Genomic DNA, 19,981 nt, shown 5'->3' with positions numbered 1-19,981 from the left:
CAAGTCAGATGTGAGGTAGAAGTTCATCCTGTGTGAAGATAGTGTACATTTTTTGTTAATGAACTGTATACCAAGTATAGTGTTAAGCATTTTTTTAAAAAAATGTTTTTATTGAAAAAACAACATACAAACACAAACATTCTTAACATACAAACATTCCATAGTTGGTGTTCAATCAGTGGCTCACAATATCATCACATAGTTGTATATTCATCACCGTGATTGTTTCTTAGAACATTTACATCACTCGAGAAAAAGAAATAAAAAGAAAAAACTCATACATACCATACCCCTTACCCCTCCCTCTCATTGACCACTAATATTTCCATCTACCCAATATATTTTAACCTTTGTCTCCTTATTTTTTTTTCTATACCCCTTACCACTCCCTTTCATTGATCACTAGTATTTCAGTCTACTCCATGTATTTTAACATTTGTTCTCCCTATTATTTGTGTTAATAAGCATTTTTACAACCATTTATTCTCCCCACATTTAAGTCTCAGAGGTATCAAAAAGCTTCCCAGGGGGTGCAAGAGTAGTTCAGTGGTAGAATTCTCACTTGCTATGCAGGAGAACCAGCTTTAATTCCTGGTCCATGCGCTTCCCGAACAAATAAGCAAACAAACAAATGAAAAAACTAAATAAAACAAAAATTCAACAAATGATACTGCAATAAGGGGATACTCACATGGAAAAAGAATAAAATGTGACCCCCCACCTTACAGCACACAAAGAAAAAAGAAGTTTCCCAGACTGTTTTAAGACCCAATACAGCAACTGTTAAAATGATGTATTTCCTTCCAGTCTTTTGTATATTGTTGTCTAATCTCTTCAATTTCCTATCCAATTTTCACTTAACTTTATATATTAGGCATTTTCTCATCTTTTTTATTTTAACATTTTTTATTGTGAAATACAACATATATACAAAAAAGCAATAATTTTCAAAGTACATTTTAACAAATAGTTATAGAATAGATCGCAAAGTTTAGTATGAGTTACAGTTCCACAATTTCACGTTTTTCCTTCTAGCTGCTCAAGGACACTGGAAACTAACAGAAATATCAATATAATGATTCAGCAGTCATACTCATTTATTGAATTCTATCTTCTCTGTTATAAGTCCTCCTTCTTCTTTGATCCTTCTGCCAGTCTTTAGGAATCTTTGGGTTATGCCCATTCTAATTTTTACATATTGAAAAGGGGTGTTGACAGTATGAGATGGGGGATGGAACTGGTTGATGTTCTTGGAGAAACTTTCCCCTCTGGATTCCAGGACTTATCTGGCCTAGGAATCACCTGGAGGTCACAGGTTTCTGGAAAGTAAACGTAGTGCCTACAACTTCTGTAGAAACTCAGATAGAGCTGTAAGTGTTCTTTAGGGTTAACAGGAATGATGTTGGTTGAGGTTTGGCAAACTATGACAGTTAGCAATATCTAGCTGAAGTTTGCAGATGAGTAGCCTCCAAAATAGCCTTCAACTCTATTTGAAGTCTTTTAGCCACTGATGCCTTATTTTGTTATATATTTTTTCCCCACTCTTTGGTCAGAAAGGTGTTGTTGATTGCACAGTGGTAGGGCCAGGCTCATCCCTGGAAGTCATGTCTCACATTGCCAGGGAGACTCTCACCTCTGAATTTATGGGGGTGGGGCTAATGGTTTTCCTTGTAGAGTTGAGCTTAGAGAGAGAAAGGCGATATAGGAGCAACAAAAGAGGTTTCCTGAAGTAACTCTTAGGCATAATTTTAGGTAGGCTTAGCTTCTTTGCTACAGAGACGAGTTTCATAAGAGCAGGCCTCAAGATCAAGGGTTTAGCCTATCAACTTGGGAGTCCCTAGTATTTGAGAGAGTATCAAGAGTCTCCAGGATGGGAAAGTTTAATAGTTGTGTATTTTTTCTCCAATTTTTTACCAATACTTTAAAATTATCTACCTAGTATACTCTGGGATGTATCTGGTTGTTACATTAAGCTACATAGAACTACAGACCCTCATTGCCATTCTGGCTCCATGTGTTTGGGTTGTTTAAATGAGCTATCTAGACAGACTGAGTTAGAGTGTGTGCTACAGATAATTTAGGTTTTGGATAAAATAAACCTCTCTTCCTTTGGTCTCATACAGTAGGTGAAGCTCTAAAATATAGAAAGCATATTCTTTTGCCCTGTGTTCTGATTTATCTTAGTTCCAACCAGATCAGCTTCATTTTTTTTTTTAAATTTTTTTAAATACCAAAAAACACAAAGCAATATGCAAACATTCCTGTTTGATCATTCCATTCTACATATATAATCAGTAATTCACAATATCATCACATAGTTGCATATTCATCTTCATAATCATTTCTTGGAACATTTGCATCTATTCAGAAAAAGAAATAAAACAAAAACAGAAAAAGAATTTATACCTGCCATACCCCTTACCCCTCCCTTTCATTGATTACTAGCATTTCAAACTAAATTTATTTTAACATTTGTTCCCCCTATTATTTATTTTTATTCTATATGTTCTACTTGTCTGTTGACAAGGTAGATAAAAGGAGCGTCAGACACAAGGTTTTCACAATCACACAGTCACATTGTGAAAGCCACATCATTATGCAATCATCATCAATAAACATGGCTACTGGAATACAGCTCTACATTTTCAGGTAGTTCCCTCCAGCCTCTCCATTACATTTTGAATAACAAGGTGATATCTACTTAATGCCTAAGAATAACCTCCAGGATAACCTCTCGACTGTCTGGAATCTCTCAGCCATTGGCACTTTGTCTCATTTCACTCTTTCCCCTTTTGGTCGAGAAGGTTTTCTCAATCCCTTGATGCTGAATCTCAGCTCATTCTAGGATTTTTCTCAATCCCTTGATGCTGGGTCTCAGCTCGTTCTAAGATTTCTGTCCCATGTTGCCAGGAAGGTCCACACCCCTGGGAGTCATGTCCCACATAGACACGGGGAGGGTGGTGAGTTTGCTTGTTGTGTTGACTGGAGAGAGAGGCCACATCTGAGCAACAGAAGAGCTTGGGGGTGAATGTTAGGCCTAATTTTAAGTAGGCTTGAGTTTCGTATGAACAAACCCCAAGACTGGGGGCTCAGCCTATAGCTTTGGTTGTCCACACTGCTTGTGAGAATATCAAGAATTCAACTTGGAGAAGTTGAATTTCTCCCTGTTCTCATCATTCCCCGAACGGGACTTTGCAGATACTTTTCCACTCACTGATCAAATCACTCTGGGGTTCATCAGGGTATCACTCTGGACAAACCAACAAAATCTCATGTCCTACCCAAGGTTCCAAGTACTTATGGTGTTCAGTCAAGCTATCTACATAAGTTATATTAGGAAATGTACTAGTCAAAATATAAATTTTGTACCAAATAAACATTTTTTGCTTTAGTCTCACACATAAGTTGAAATTTTAAAATATTAATTACCGTCTATTTTCAGCACCCTGCAGTAATGACATTCCTTTGTTCTTCCTCATGCAAAAACATTTTTAAAATTTGTACATTTAGTCACTATTGTTCTACACTCTAGGCATTCCCAGATTATACAATCTCAATCTTTATCATCTATCTTTCTTTGTGATTTCATTTATGCCCTCAGCCCTCCTCCCTCTATCATTATCATATTCAGCTTCATTCATTGTTTTAACATAATTGTATTATAGTTAGGTAGTATTGTGCTGTCCATTTATGAGTTTTTATGTTCAGTCCTGTTGCACAATCTGTATCCCTTCAGCTCCAATTACCCAATATCTTACCCTATTTCTATCTCCTGATACTCCCTGTTACCAATGAAATATTCCAGGTTTATTCACTAATGTCAGTTCATATCAGTGGGACCATACAGTATTTGTCCTTTTGTTTTTGGCTAATCTCACTCAGCATAATGTCCTCAAGGTCCATCCATGTTTTTACATACTTCATAACTTTTTTCTGTTTTATAGCTGCATAATATTCCATCGTATGCATATACCACAGTTTGTTTAGTCACTCTTCTATTGATGGACATTTTGGCTGTTTCTATCTCTTTGCAATTGTAAATAATGCTGCTATAAACATTGGTGTGCAAATGTCCATTTGTGTCCTTGCCCTTATGTCCTTTGAGTAGATACCTAGCAATGGTATTGCTGGGTCATATGGCAATTTTATATTCAGCTTTTTGAGGAGCCGCCAAACTGCCTTCCACAGCAGTTGCACCATTTGACATTCCCACCAACAGTGGATAAGTGTGCCTCTTTCTCCGCATCCTCTCCAGCACTTGTCATTTTCTGTTTTATTGATAATGGCCATTCTGGTGGGTGTGAGATGATACCTCATTGTGGTTTTGATTTGCATTTCTCTTAGCATTTTCTCATCTTAATAAAAAATTCATAAGCATATTTAATGTCTGCATCATGATTTAATAATTTAAGTTCCTGACTTTTTGCTTTTACAACAGTGGGACTGAATGTATTTGTGCCTAAAGCTGTGGGGGATTTTTTTTTTTTTTTACTATTATTTATTTAGTGGCTATTACTGGGTCAGGTATTATAAACTTAAAACAAAAACCTGACATCACTTTAAATACTCTTGATAAATTTTGCCGAAGTGGTTTCTTTTAAAAAATAAGACTGTTTTTCTCACACACACACACACACACACACACACACACACACACACACACCCGCCCCCTGTCGTGGTGTGTGAGTGCCCATCGCCCTATGGGATTGAAGGTTCCAGTGCATGGCCAGGACCATGTCCACTGCGGGGCTGTGGGGGACTGTGAGTGCAGAGTCCTCGTCACAGGATGCTGCCACCCAACTCTCTCTGAGCTGCCTCACTCCCTTTTCACCGCTCACTCCCTTTTACCGCTTCCCTTCCTGCACCTTCCCCTTCCCCCTTCCATTGTGTCAGTTCTGTTTTGAAAAACATAACTTCATCGCATATTTCTGTATTATTTGTCATTCTCATACTTCCTCAAGATGCCTCATGGTATTTTTCTTAATTCTAATTGTATTCACTTTTATATAGATTTATAAGATACTTCTAATTGGATTTTTAAACAAGCTCTTTGATTTACCTTATCTATTATTTTTTTTTCTTATTTAATGCATTTGTTGTTGCTTTTCTTGAGTAGAAAACTTTACTAACACATTGGGTTGATTCCTGCCCCCCCCCCCCCCCATTTTGATATGTAGTTTACTTATTTAAGAAAAAAATCACTTGGGGCTATGTATTTATTTCTGGGTTCACCTTGACCATACTCCACAACATTAGATATGTAGCATTCCTGTTTTTGTTAATTCTGTCTTTTCCTCACCCAAGCCTTTTTATTTTCAAAATAGTCTGATATTAGGACTTATATTTAAGTCTGATATTGAAGGTTCCAGTGGCTGATATTAGGTTGGATATTAAGTCCAACTCAATATCAGACTTAATTAGACATAATTTTTAAAATCTGTGCTGAATTTCATGACCTTGAAAATGTGATGTCCTTAGCATACCCTGAATATAGAATCTTGACTTTGTTTTCTTAGTGTGGTTAACAGTTTTGAGATAACAGTGTCACTGTCCGGCTGTGATGTGACCCAGTGACCCCAGCTGAGTGTACAGCCTGCAATATGGAAATAAACCCAGAGACAGGCCCCTGGACACCTAACCTGTGACCTTGGCCCTCCCTGAGGCGCTCTGACCGGGAAGTTAATCTGAGTGTTAGAGGAACTTTCATCATCGTAAAAGGCAGAAATAATTTTCTTAATGCAGCTGATAACATCAGGACATATTCTGCTTCACACATTTTATTTGTGGAGTCATTGAAGAGTCTTAGTTTCCTTTTTAAAACCACATGCCTCCATTAAGATTCTAGTTTTAAAGCATTGAAAATCTGTACATTTTGAAAGTTTTTAGGTCATATATTTGAACAAAAGCCAGTTAGATAATAATGGTGTTGCTTTTCTTGTAATTTTTTTTTTCTGACCAGAAACCATTTATTTTCAGACTAATTTATTTCTCAGAGTCCAAAACTTCCTGTGAACAGCCTCCCTGGCCTGGATGGATATCCAGTTTCTTAAGCTTCAAATTCAAACTCAGAGTTCGGTGGGTCAAGGTAGCGGACGTGAATATGACTATCTTCTCTGCTACAGTTGCTGTTGCCATCAGGGTGAAAGGCAATGCTGTTGATAGGTCCAGAGGGACCCTTGACTCTTCCAAAGTCTTCTTCAAAGGCCAAGTGGAATAACCTGGCCTCAAACTTGACAGTCGTTGTGGAGGTTGTGTTTACATCCATGGCTTCTTGATCACCACCAAGCACTACGTGGTCATAGTTGGGAGAGAGGACACCTGAGTTGACAGGACATCCTGTCCGGAAAGTCTTCTGGTGTTCAGGGGTCATGGAGTCAAAGAGCTTGGCTGTGTTGTCCTTGGACAGTGACAAACATGGTCATGTCTGTGGATAACAGGACGTCATTGATCTGCCAGGAGTGCTCCTTAACATTCACCAGTACCTCTTCTGACTTGGCGCTGTCCTGGTTGAGCTCTCCGCTCTCGAGGCCCACCGTGATGCACTCCCCCAGGGCCCCCAGATGGCACTGCTGATCTTGGAGTCATTGCAAGGGATCTTCATGTAAGGCTCAGGTCAAAGAAGCTCACAAAGCACTGGTAGCCCATCGCTTGTCCGTGGAGAATATGACGATGTTGCCCCCAAAGCCAAAGCCACAGGTCCAGACAGCTGAGTGGGTCTTGAGTAGGGGCCAGCTGCTTCCCCATTTCACAATTCCAGAGACAACAGCTATTGTCAGCTGAGCCGGTAAGGACATGTGTGCTGTCCCAGTCAGCATCCACACACCACGCAGCTGCAGTGTGGCCCGTGTAGGTGTCCAGCCGCTCCTTGTTCACACACTCCCAATACCTTGGCATGATGAGGAGAAGGTCTCTCTCGCTGTTGTACTTGATCTGCGTAGTGATCAGCCGTGGCCCTGCAGCAGGCTCGGCTTCGTTACAGAGGCCTCGCAAGGAAAGGGGCAACATGAGCAGGACCGGAAGGCCATGGAAATTTCATAAGGTCATTGAAGAACCCTTGACAGTGGGCTTCGTATGGCTTCACAAACATGTTTGGTTATATAATATTTTAATAATTTAACTTTCTAACCATGCACTGTTAAAATAACAATGTATTTTTGTCCCTCTCTCTCTCTAATTATATATAATCATATATAAATGATTATTAGAAATTATAAATATATACATAAATAATTCCTTAGTGGGTGTTATTAGAAATAAAATACTGGATCAGAAGTTACAAGCTTGTTTAAAACAAACAAAAAACTGTAACCACTTTAAAGATCCTTGATATATTTGGCCAGATTGCTTTCTTTTATAAAATGACATCACGATGTGCGTGGCCCTAGCCCCTGGGCGTGGAGTGGACGCTTCCATCTAAGAGTGGGCTGCTTTGTATGGCGTGGTGATGTTGTGTGTCTTCTCCACAAGAAAAGGCATTGTTAGGAAGGCAGACAGCGACACGACACAACTGTGTGTATGCCAGAGAAAAGCTTCAACAGAAGGTTGTTGACAATTGCTAGAAGCTGTGGTAAATCCAAGAGTTACGTAGTGTTACTTTGACAACACATGTTCATGGGTTGGTTCCAGCGTTGGAGCCCCTCTTAATGAAAATTCCAAATACCTACTTATGCTAGAAAAATATAACAAACAAGCCTTAGGAATGCATTGTTTGTTAAGACTTAGCAAAAGAGATCACGTGTTGGCGAACAAGGGAAATTGCTTTTTTCCCTTACTCTTTAATAGGTAAGGAAATAAGCCATGCTTCACTTATTAAATAAAAAAAAAATTTTTTTTAAAAAGAGCCCATTTTTAACAAAGCAGCAGATCAAGTTATACTCTCTGGTCCCCAGGCGATTGTAGTCTCATGTATATTTACAATAAGAGATTTACACAATTTGGCCTTTTAGAATGAATGCCAGAAATGCAATTAGAGCATTGATTTTCAGCTGAGATACTTAGACACATGGAGTCAGGATCATTTCTCCATTTATCAGAAAAATTAAAGCCATTTAACTTGATTTAAAAGTCAGTACATAGATTATTCATGAAGAAAGAAATATAGGTTTATAGGAATATACTTAGTAAGTATTTGGTAGGGGCTCAGATTTTGTCTCATAAAATCGACTCTCACATCGGCCTAGCGATGTTCTTCCAGTGTACGCGGGGTCTAGGGACAGCACGACTTGGAGCTTGTGGCCGGGCTTCTGTCTCTGTCGGGTCACTTGAACCTTCACTGGGAGGACATGCCCCCTTTTTCCTTTTTTTCTGGCATTTTAGTTTAAAACAAGCTGAAACTGGGGCAGGCCACGGTGGCTCAGCAGGCAGAGTTCTCGCCTGCCGTGCCGGAGACCCGGGTTCGATTCCTGGTGCTACCCATGCAAACAAACAAACCAAATTGAAACTGGAAAGCCCGCAGTAAATTAGTGTGTTTTCCGTCCAGTAGTGTCTCTAGCTTGTATTTGTGATTGTAATTAAACAGTGATTAAAATATATAATCTATGCTTTGAAAGTTTATATCTGTAGAAGAGAAATGTTTATTAACAGGTTAGTTTTTGCATCTGTTCGTGTTTAACTGATGAGATGACAAAGGCTTTATCTGAGAGAATGGTCTTTCCATCTTTCTCTGTCTTAGAAGATTTCTGAAACAGAATTTCTTCTTGGGCTGGAACTAAGTTGTGTCAAGTTGGCAGACTTCTTTGTAACTTGCTTTGTCATTCTTTCCAGCCTTTGTCAAACACTATCCCAATATATGTATTAATACAGTAAAGTTCAGGTTTAGAAGAAAGTTATCTTTTCTTCTAACAGGTTTTGAGAATAACATTTGAGATGGCATACATACTGATTAGTGTCAGAAATGGAAGATTCTGATTTGCAGCATTCTTCCTGCTGTGATGCTGATAAGCTGGCCAAGCATCAGAGGGAAATATATATTCTTTGAAGGGTCATTTAGTTGAAATGAGAGTGGGTGATACATGAAGGTCATTCTGTTTATGACTGTGTAATGAGGGGACACACATACTCTGAAAATGTTTACCATGAGCTTGCACTGACTGTAGATGAAGACACACTTCTTGTCCTCTTGTAATCACCATTAGCTTTAGAGGCTCCGGGCCGACAGTTAGGAGTTGCTTAGGCGGGTCTGGCCAGAGGGGATTGACAGAGCAGTGCCCGTCCATGAGAAACCTGGGTTTAACTTCATGGTGGAAGGAGCCTGGTCCTTCCTTGTTAGCTTCATCTGGGCCATGGCAGGAAATGTTTGAAAGCTCCACTTCAGACCCTCTGCCCTCCTGGGAATAATGGGGCAGAAATTCTGTGCCTTTTACATTTCCAAAAAGGCTAAGGAGCAGGAGGGTGGTGAGTGGGCAGGGCGCCAGCTGTCTTGGCTGAAATAGCAGAGCCAGGCTCTGATAATTAATGAGGCTCAGGAGAACATTTCCTTGGCGTACTTTACTGCCTGACCCAGTTGACTGGGGCTCTCTGGGAAAACAGGGCTCGCTTCCCACTCTTTCCTCCCTAGATTAAAGTAAGACATTTATGTGATTGTTAGTACTGAAGTGAGCACCTGTACCATTCTCTTCACAACAGGGAGGAGGCCTTTTTATTTTGTAATTCTTTATTTCAAGTACTCTTTTTTAAGCATGTATATATTTAAGTTGAAATTTGTGTGCATTTGCTCTGTCTTTATACATACAATGGAACTTGATGGAAGTAAGTTTTTTCATTCAGAAGGAAGAATCAAAAGCATCTTCTCAGATTATTTTGAATTCTGGTATCCTTTCTTGCCTGGTGAATGAGGGGTCTTGGGTGCCTGTTTTAGGTGTTACAAATCATTTCAATTAAAACAGTTAATAGCATTAAAAGATAAGGCAGTAATGATACCTGGTAACATATTTTTAAAAATACAAAGTCATAACTTTCTATCAGATTTGTAATGTTATGGGGAGAAGTAGGCATTGTCAATTTGCATATGGAAAGTTAAAGCACAAAGGAAATTAGAATAGTACTTGCCTATGGTCAGTAACATAACTGGTGAAAAAAGCCACATTTTAGTGTGTGTGTGTTTTTTTTTTTGAGACCTCTGTTTAACCTAATAAATTAATTATAGAAGATAGTGTTCTGGTTTATGCCAAAGAAAGAAACATTTAAGGAATAATCTAGCAAGTGATTCTCAAAGTAGGATCCCTGGATGCTAATACTTCATTTGTATCTGGAAGCTTGTTAGAAATTTAAGTTCTTTAGGTGCCCAGATCCATTGCATTAACCGCAGTAGGTGGTAGGTCCAGCTGTCAAGTTCCTCTACATAATTGTGATCCACTATTAAAAGTTTGAGAACCATTATCTTTTTATGATATTAAAACACTGACATTCCTTGGGATTGTATCTGGTTAAGTGCTCCAGGGTACTGGGGTGATACATCTTCTTGGAGCCTGAGTGTATATGGGGATGGGAAGCAGTAGGGCAGCCTCTCGGGGAAGCCCCAGCATAGATAACTTTATTAGGCCCTCAAAAACCAACTTTTCAGGGTGCAGAGAGAAAATCAGTAGGAATTCAGATGAGGAAGTAATATGTGAATTGCCTCTGCTACATCAGGCACTGACAGGGTCGTGCATTCAGACCTCACCCCACTCATGTTGGCCCCTTGTGCCTTGGGTGCTTTGCCTTTTTCTAGTTGTAATCCCAGCCGTTTGCTTTGGGGTTTTGACTGGCAGTCACTGGCGGTTATACTGTTTTATTTTGGAAGCTGTGCAAGCTTTCATGGAGTATGCAGTTTGTATTGTATTGGAGATACAGAAAAGTTTCATGCTAAACTTGATGCTTCTTCCAGGAGCAGTAATTTTATCTCAGGCTTATAGGGAAAAGGAGGACCTTGTCTGTCTTGTAAAGCATTTTGTTTCCTGTGCTTAGCAGGTGCTTGGTAAACAGCTGTTGAATCAGTTTCCATACTGTTAACACAAATAACGCATCATCTTCTAGAGGGCTTGACAGTGCTTCTCAAGATGTGGTTCCTGGACCAGCATCTTCTTTGCACTTGTTACAAGTGCAAATTCCTGGGTTCTGCCCCAGGCCTGCTGAGTCAGACATCCTGAGGTGGGGTGGAGGGGCTGCCATCTGTGTGCCACAGCCCTCAGGCGATGTGGATGTATGCTGACATTTGAGACCACTGGTTGTCACCTGAGAAGTAGGGAGTTGCCTCTTGATTTTGCTTTTTTTTTTGTACTTTTTATTATAAATTTCTGAGAAAGCAAATGTGCTTTGCATTTAAATTTGGGGGACAGTGCACCCTAAAGCTCATAATGACATCGTCCACACACTTGACAGTTAGTGCTTGTGTTTGTTCGTTACCTGCTCACACGTCATTCCTTCACTCAGAGTCCAGCTCTGCAGCTTCCTTCCACCTCTTTCCCAGGTCAGCCCTGGAGTTGGTTACTTTCACCACCAAGAACTAAAAGAGAGAGAAACACCGGAGGTTACAGGGCTCTCCATCCTGGGGCTGGTGGTTTGAAGGTAGCTCTGAGTCAAATGGCAGTCCTGTCAGAGAGGAAATCACTTTCTGATAAAAAGAAAAAAAAAGGCCTTTTTCTTTGCTTTAAGTGGAAAAATTCTCCTTACGCTCTTTACCTAGATACAGAGTAAGAAAGCATGGTTTGAATGACCGTGTCACTTCCTTCTTATGCAACTTCTCAGGTATGTTTTTTTTTTTTTTTCTTTTTTGGCCTTTACCATGTCACAGAGGGTAAAACATTATGCATATTAATTAGCAGCATATTTAAAATGTATAACAACCAGATAAGTATTCATTTCTCATTCATCGTAAACAAGAAAAGCTTTTTTTTTCTTGAGCCTTCTGTAAGAAATTTTTTAAATTAAATATATCTATTTTAATACCCCCCGTCAGGACAGCATTTCAGTTTAGCACAGTTTATCTCACTGTTGATTTTTTTTTTTTAACATATATTGGTTTATAGGTTGTTACAGAGTCAGTACAAGCTTTGAAAGAAAAATCAAGTCTGACAATTGATGATAAAATACCTGTTATCAGGCTGGGCTACTCTTTGTCATTTCAAGAACTTGTACTTGGATGTCTGTGGGAGAAGTTATTCCATGCTCTGTCATTTCTTTGTCAAGAAACTGATAGTACAACCCGTTTTTTCCCATCTTTGTATAATATATAATTTTTACTTGAAATGTAGGCCCAGCCAAGCTGTGGTTAGAATTCTGTCTTTAAGATCACAAACCTCGGGAGAAGATGGCGGCTTAGTAAGACGCGCGGGTCTTAGTTCCTCCTCCAGAACAGCAACTAAAGAAACAGAAACAATACGAAACAGCTCCCGGAGCCACGACAGAGACCAAAAAGACAGCGTACCCCATTCTGGAATGGTTGAACAGGCAGGGAGAATCCGCTGCGGTGAGATACCCGAGGGGCGTGCGCTTCCCCAGGCCTGGGCGGCTGGCGACTGGGATCCCCTCCACACACGTGGCTTCCCAGTCTGACTGGGAACGTTGGATAGTGGGGCCCTCCTGCCACACTTGGCGTCTCGGGCCAGCTGGGCAATTTGGACCGGCACTCCCCCAAGCCGCAGCGGCCGGCGACCCCCACTCCATGCGCAGTTTCCCGGGCCGACTGCGAGATTCGGATTGACAAGTTAAAGGAGCCACAGCATCTTTTACTGGTGGGACCCGCAGACAGACAAGCACCACGAGCGCCACCTACTGGGCAGGAAAAGAAAAACAGAGCCCAGAGATTTCACAGAAAAACCTTTCAACCAGCCGGGTCCCACACCCGGGGAAACCTGATCAAATGCCCAGACACCAGCAGAAAATAACGGATCACGCTCGGAAAATTGAAGATATGGCCCAGTCAAAGGAACAAACCAATAGTTCAAATGAGATACAGGAGCTGAGACAACTAATGCTGAATATACGAACAGAAATGGAAAACCTCTTCAAAAACCAAATCAATAAATTGAGGGAGGACATGAAGACATGGGCTGAACAAAAAGAAGAAATAGAAAATCTGAAAAAACAAATCACAGAACTTATGGGAGTGAAGGACAAAGTAGAAAAGATGGAAAAAACAATGGATACCTACAATGGTAGATTTAAAGAGACAGAAGCTACAATTAGTGAACTGGAGGATGGAACATCTGAATTCCAAAAAGAAACAGAAACTATAGGGAAAAGAATGGAAAAACTTGAGCAGGGGATCAGGGAACTGAATGACAATATGAAGCACACAAATATACGTGTTGTGGGTGTCCCAGAAGGAGAAGAGAAGGGAAAAGGAGGAGAAAAACTAATGGAAGAAATTATCACTGAAAATTTCCCAACTCTTATGAAAGACCTAAAATTACAGATCCAAGAAGTGCAGCGCACCCCAAAGGAAATAGACCCAAATAGGCGTTCTCCAAGACATTTACTAGTTAGAATGTCAGAGGTCAAAGAGAAAGAGAGGATCTTGAAAGCAGCAAGAGAAAAACAATCTGTCACATACAAGGGAAACCCAATAAGACTATGTGTAGATTTCTCAGCAGAAACCATGGAAGCTAGAAGACAGTGGGATGATATATTTAAATTACTAAAAGAGAAAAACTGCCAACCAAGACTTCTATATCCAGCAAAATTGTCCTTCAAAAATGAAGGAGAAATTAAAACATTTATAGACAAAAAGTCACTGAGAGAATTTGTGACCAAGAGACCAGCTCTGCAAGAAATACTGAAGGGAGCACTAGAGTCAGATATGAAAAGACAGAAGAGAGAGGTATGGAGTAAAGTGTAGAAAGAAGGAAAATCAGATATGATATATACAATACAAAAGCCAAAATGGTAGAGGAAAATATTATCCAAACAGTAATAATACTAAAAGTTAATGGACTGAATTCCCCAATCAAAAGACATAGAATGGCAGAATGGATTACGACCCAGCAATACCACTGCTAGGTATCTACTCAAAGGACTTAAGGGCAAAGACACAGACGGACATTTGCACACCAATGTTTACAGCAGCATTATTTACAATTGCAAAGAGATGGAAACAGCCAAAATGTCCATCGACAGATGAGTGGCTAAACAAACTGTGGTGTATACCTACGATGGAATATTATGCAGCTTTAAGACAGAATAAACTTATGAAGCATGTAATAACATGGATGGACCTAGAGAACATTATGTTGAGTGAGTCTAGCCAAAAACTAAAAGACAAATACTGTATGGTCCCACTGATGTGAACCAACATTCGAGAATCAATTTGGAATATATCATTGGTAACAGAGACCAGCAGGAGTTAGAAACAGGGTAAGATAATGGGTAATTGGAGCTGAAGGGATACAGACTGTGCAACAGGACTAGATACAAAAACTCAAAAATGGACAGCACAATAATACCTAATTGTAATGTAACTATGTTAAAACACTGAATGAAGCTGCACCTGAACTATAGTTTTTTGTTTGTTTGTTTGTTTGTATCTTTTGTTTTTGTTTTTCTTTTTCCTTTTTATATATATATATTTTTATTATTATTATTATTTTAATTTTCTTCTCTATATTAACATTCTGTATCTTTTTCTGCTGTTTTGCTAGTTCTTTTCCTAAATCGATGCAAATGTACTAAGAAATGACGATCATACACCTATGTGCTGATACTAAGAATTACTGAGTGCATATGTAGAATGGAATGATTTCTAAATGTTGTGTTAATTTCTTTTCTTTTTTTTAATTAATAAAAAAAGTTATAAAAAAAAGTAAAAGGTAAAAGAATATAAAAAAAAAAAGATCACAAACCTCTATAAGGCTGAGAGCTGAAAACCCTTATAACTCTAGGAGTTATAAATATATTATATCTTGATTCAGTAAAATGTTTGCATCTGAAAATAGGGAGAGAAGTGGACTATATGCTGGTTTGAACATATGCATAGAAACTGTCAGCTGAAGTAGAGTGTTCAGCATGTCACCCTAGAAAAGTAAGATTCACTGAGACGAAATCTGTGAGAGAAGGTACCTGTATCTGGAGGGACTAAGAGATGTGATCACTGGTGGGTTTGAGGGATGGAACTTGCACTATGACCCCTACCCCAAATAATATCTTGGGAGAGGGTCTGCTTCCCTCTGCTCTAATTCAGGGTTCACCCAGCACACCTAATTATTAGCTTGGTGACCTGGTGTTATGGGTTGAATTGTAGCACCCTTCCCCGCCCCCCCCCAAAAAAAGATATGTTGAGGTTCCTAATTCCTGACCCTATTCAGAAATAGGGTCATTACAAATGGATTTAGTTAAGTTAAATGAGGTTATATTGGAATAGTGTGGACCCTTAATCCAATATGAGTGGTGTCCTTCTAAGGGGAAAAGATGCACAGATACAAGGAAAAGGGCCACATGGAGAAGATGGAGGCAGATATTAGAGTGGTGCCTCTACAAGGCCAGGAAGCCAGGGATTGCCTGCAAACACCAAAGCTGGGAGAGGCGAGGAAGGATCCTCCCTACGGACTTCAGTGGGCTGTGGCCCTGCTGACACACTGATTTTGGGCTTCTGCCCTCCAGAACTGAGAAACATACATTTCTGGGTTTTTTTTTTTAAATCATTCAGTTTCCTAGGGCTGTATTTTCTTACAGCCCTAGGAAACTAAAACTTCTGGTAATAGGAAAAGGATGGCATTCAATTGGGAATCGTTGGCTGCTAGGAATGAGATCAACTCTAGTCTAGAATGGAAAGGAGTAGTTCACAAGGAAACTGAAGCACTCCAGAAAATCCAAAGTTCTTGGAGAAAACCTGGAATTAAAAATGGAAAAGCACAAGGAGCTGCTCTCTCAGCTTCATCCTTCCCGTTCTACAGACCTGCTCTGTCCGCCCTAGCTTACTCCTGCATTTGGAATCTGGCTGGCAGCTCCTCAGACTCAATTTCAGATCCCTAGGGGAGAAAAGTCTTTCCCAGCTTGGTCCTTTGTCTTTCCTTGGTCCAGTGCACCATGGCTGGAGGGACATGCATGTATGCTGGGAGATCCACTCTCACCCCATGGCTGTGTCAGAAAATTCCAAAGAAGGGAGTAGCTTGCACAGAAGGGACAAAAACATCCCCTTTTTTATGATGTTAGTTGTGGCAACATCATTAACATGTTGCCACAGGGGTTATTGATTAACACGTACTCTAGGGGAAGTGTTTGTCTTTGGATCCTGGAAAATCTGGATGTAGGACCTGAGAAACCTCAGACCAAACTGTGAATAATGGTCATGGATTGTGGTGAGTTTACCAGTAACTTCTCCCCTGGACACCTTATGGCTGACAGCAGCCGAACCTTCCACTGACACCTGTCTCTGTCAGCATGGGTCATTTAAATAGTATTGGTGACAAGCAGAACTGTACTTCTGGTATATTCTCATCTGCCAGTAAAAGCCAATGAAGTTCAACTAATACTGTCAGAAAAATACATGCTGCTAGGTATTAACCGTGCTTCCTTCACTGGATTGTTTATTCCTTCAGTTATTAATTTGAAGTGGGCATGGGCCCTAGACCATAAACTCAGAAAAATATCGCATTTTTTATAGATCAACTTATGTAAGCTTTGATTTAACTTTAAGCTACGATTCTGTTGGGAATAGAAGAAATGTTAATCTCATGTTTGTTTTTCTAATTATTTAAAAATTGTTATTCTAGTAACAGATATGCTGTCTAAAATTTCTCCTTTTAACCACATTCACATATATAATTCCGTGTTGTTAATTAGAATCACAGTGTTGTCCTGGTTACCATCACCACCATCCATTACCACAACTTTGCAATCAACCCAGATAGAAATTCTGTGCAATTTAAGCATTGATTCCTCACTCCCTAACCCCAGTCCAGGCCCTGGTAACCTGTATTCTAGATTCAGACTCTGAGTTTGCTCATTCTAATTGTCTCAGATCAGTGAGATCATACAGTATTTGTCCTTTTGTGTTTGGCTTGTTTCACTAAACATGATGTCTTCAGGGTTCATCTATGTTTTTTGTATGTATCAGGACTTCATTTTCACAGCTGAATAATATTCCATTGTATGTGTATACTACATTTTGTTTATCCTGACATTGGTTGGTGGACAATTGGGTTGCTTCCGTCTTTTGGCAATTGTGAATAATGCCATGAATATCAGTGTGCAAATGTCTGTTCGAGTCCCTGCTTTCAGTTCTTCTGGGTATGTTCCTAGTAGTGGGATTGCTAACCTCGGGGTTTGGTTGGGTTGGGTTGGGTTGGTCTCTTTCCCACACCACCCTCCCACTGGTGTCCCAGGGATATGTTCCTACTGCATGTCCTGCTGTGAGGAAGTCCCCGGGTCTTCTATTCATACTCGTCCTGCTGTGACTGGTCCGTGCAAGCGATGCTCTGTCACAGCTAGGAGTCCAGGCCCAGCATCCGACCATTCTCGGGGGGTTCCTGCCACCTAGGAGGGTGCAGCCAGGGAGCAGCTGTGACCCTCTGCTGCTCAAGTCCTATACTTGCTCACCCCTGGGAATCTTTTCCAGCCTGGGGGATATTGCTTGCTTCTCAAACCCCTCCATCCTTAAAGAAGACCTGCCACAGTCACCTTGAAGCAGGAAAGCCAGAGCCTCTACCTATCTGAGTGAGCAAAATTCAGAGAGAAGGACTTCGCGTCCCACAGTCAGTAACTTTTTAACTGCTGGCCACAGCCTTGCCGTGTGGCCACCACATAGCAACATTCCCCCGTGGCTGGACCTGGCAGCGAGGATTGTCTGTTCATCCTCATTGCTTCTGATTTGTTGGTGGCTATGCCTGCCCCACACGGGCAGGGTAACTTGAGGTTTTGTTTTTCTTCAAGTTGCTTTTTAATTGATAAATGCTTGACTTTTTACAGAAACACGATAACTGTTTCACAGAGTTTTGAGAAATGTATCTGCTAGTTCTTTTTTTAAATATTTTTTATTGTGAACATTAACAAACAAACATACAACATTCTTGACATACAAACATTCTATACATGCTGTACAATCAGTGGCTCACAATATCATCACATAGTTGTGTAATCACCATGATCATTTTTTTGACATTTGCATCACTGCAGCAAAAGACATAAAAGAGAAAAAAGAAAAAAACTCATGCATACCATACCTCTTACCCCTCCCTCTCGTTGTTGAGATGTTCATTTGTTTGGTCACCTTTGCCTTTTTATTTTTTCTGTTTCCAGTGTCTTTTTTGGAACTTGCTTATCCCAGAATAATATCTTCAGATTTCTAAGTGTTTTCTGTAAAATTTTCGCTGGTTTAATAAAAGTGAGAGGTATCCTTGTGTTTTTTCTGGCAATGGGTAACTTAGTTCTGTTAATATTCCTGGGGGCTGGGGCAAAATATACTATATACTTTTGCCCTGAGGATCCTCAATGACTAGAATAATTTTGAGTGCAACCAGTTTTCTTCCCTTTTGTCACCCTCATTTTGCCATGATTTCAGATACCATTTTGCCCATGGCATAGCTAATACATTAAAAAATAATAAAAACATTTTTTGGGGAAATGTTTAGGATTAAAATCAAGGGAACCCTTTAGAGGATGGCAAAGCTTGCACACAACATTAATAAGAATAGGCTGTCTTCAGCAGTCGGCACATCATGGCATATCGGTGAATGTTTCTTCATCTAGAATTTCAGTACAGGCTGTGCATAAGCTGCGTATGCAGTGCAGTGCTGCTGTGCCCTAACAGGAGTGTGGGTTCCAGTGTCGGTGGTTACTACAGACCTCACTAATGCAGAAGCAGTTGAAGGACCTTTAAGACCATTTGCAGTGTTAGAAAGCAAAATATTTCACAGGGCCAACTCTGTAGTGGCTGATAAAGTGGCTTTGGTTCCTAGCCAGAAGTATTTACGTTGTCACCAGGGTGGCAGTTAATAGTAAACAAATGTCATAGGGAAGGAAGATGAGCGTTTACTAGAGAAATGTAAAAGAATGGGTGTTACAGGAGCTAGTAACCTGATTTACTTACGGTGGAGGAATTGGAGTAATCCTGGGATTACTTTTAAGGAAGATATGTTACTAAAAACACAGCCTTGAATAATTCTGTTAAGGCTTAGAATCAATATGGAGCTTATTTGTAAAAGTAAAGATCTGATTATAGCTTTTTATTCCCTATGGATACCTGTTATGGTTTTTTTTTTTTCTGTAAAAGAGAAGTAATGGCACCTCCATAGCAGGCTCATCATAAGGATTAAGGGAATATGCACATTAATAAGTGCTCAGTAGGTAGCAGCAATTATTTTTGTTGTTCTAATGATTCCTTCCACTCATGCACTTTGCCTGCATTTTCTTTAATCCTCAAAACAGTCAAGTATGGGTGTTTCCATTTTAGAGGTAAAATTTTAAAACTAGGAAAGCTATTTAGTGCATATACAGCAAATTTCACTTATTAATGTCCCTATATATGAATCCTCATAGTAAATCCCTCCTTTTTGGCTCTAGTAGACTTGAATTGCAGCCAAAGGTTCCCAGTGAGTAGACCATGCTCACTTTCTTATGAGGGTACCAAGTCAGTGATATCCGTCATATATGAAGAGGAGTTACAAACCACTAAGATGAACACTCCAGTGGCAAAATGAACAAAGAACAGGAACAGAAAGTGCAAAAAGGAAAAAAAAAACGTTTTTTACTTCATAGATATGCTAATTTAAACCAATTCTATTATCTGTTGAATAAAAAATAATACTGACCATTGTTCAAGGAAGTGTGTGAGAAGTGGGTACATTTTCATATACCACTGGAGCACAAATTGGGTCAAATGGTCTGTAGGGTAATTTGGCAACAATATCAAATCCTTTCTATAACTCATCCCTGGCTCTACAGAAAGTCCCGGAGATTTGTCTGTGAGTGGTCTTCACGTTGATGATGGAACAAGATCTTCGTATAATTCTCCACACAGATAAAAATGATTGACGTAATAAAAGCATTTGCAGAGCTGATTAAAAAAAAA

The 19,981-nt window shown here is 39.8% G+C and overlaps 1 protein-coding gene and 1 pseudogene across 9 annotated transcripts in view; one reads left to right on the top strand and one right to left on the bottom strand.

The window, feature by feature from the left end:
- KANK1 (KN motif and ankyrin repeat domains 1) overlaps positions 1-19,981 on the top strand; it is a 227,983-nt gene that overhangs the window by 56,375 nt on the left and 151,627 nt on the right. The gene's annotated exons all lie outside the window — the stretch shown is intronic.
- Positions 6,047-7,025, bottom strand: LOC143657037 (eukaryotic translation initiation factor 3 subunit I pseudogene; annotated as a pseudogene).

Source organism: Tamandua tetradactyla, chromosome 2 (genome assembly GCF_023851605.1).
Source record: "Tamandua tetradactyla isolate mTamTet1 chromosome 2, mTamTet1.pri, whole genome shotgun sequence".
Taxonomy (NCBI): Eukaryota; Metazoa; Chordata; class Mammalia; order Pilosa; family Myrmecophagidae; genus Tamandua; species Tamandua tetradactyla.
The sequence above is the reverse complement of the archived record's forward strand: the minus strand, read 5'-3'. Positions and strand labels throughout refer to the sequence as shown.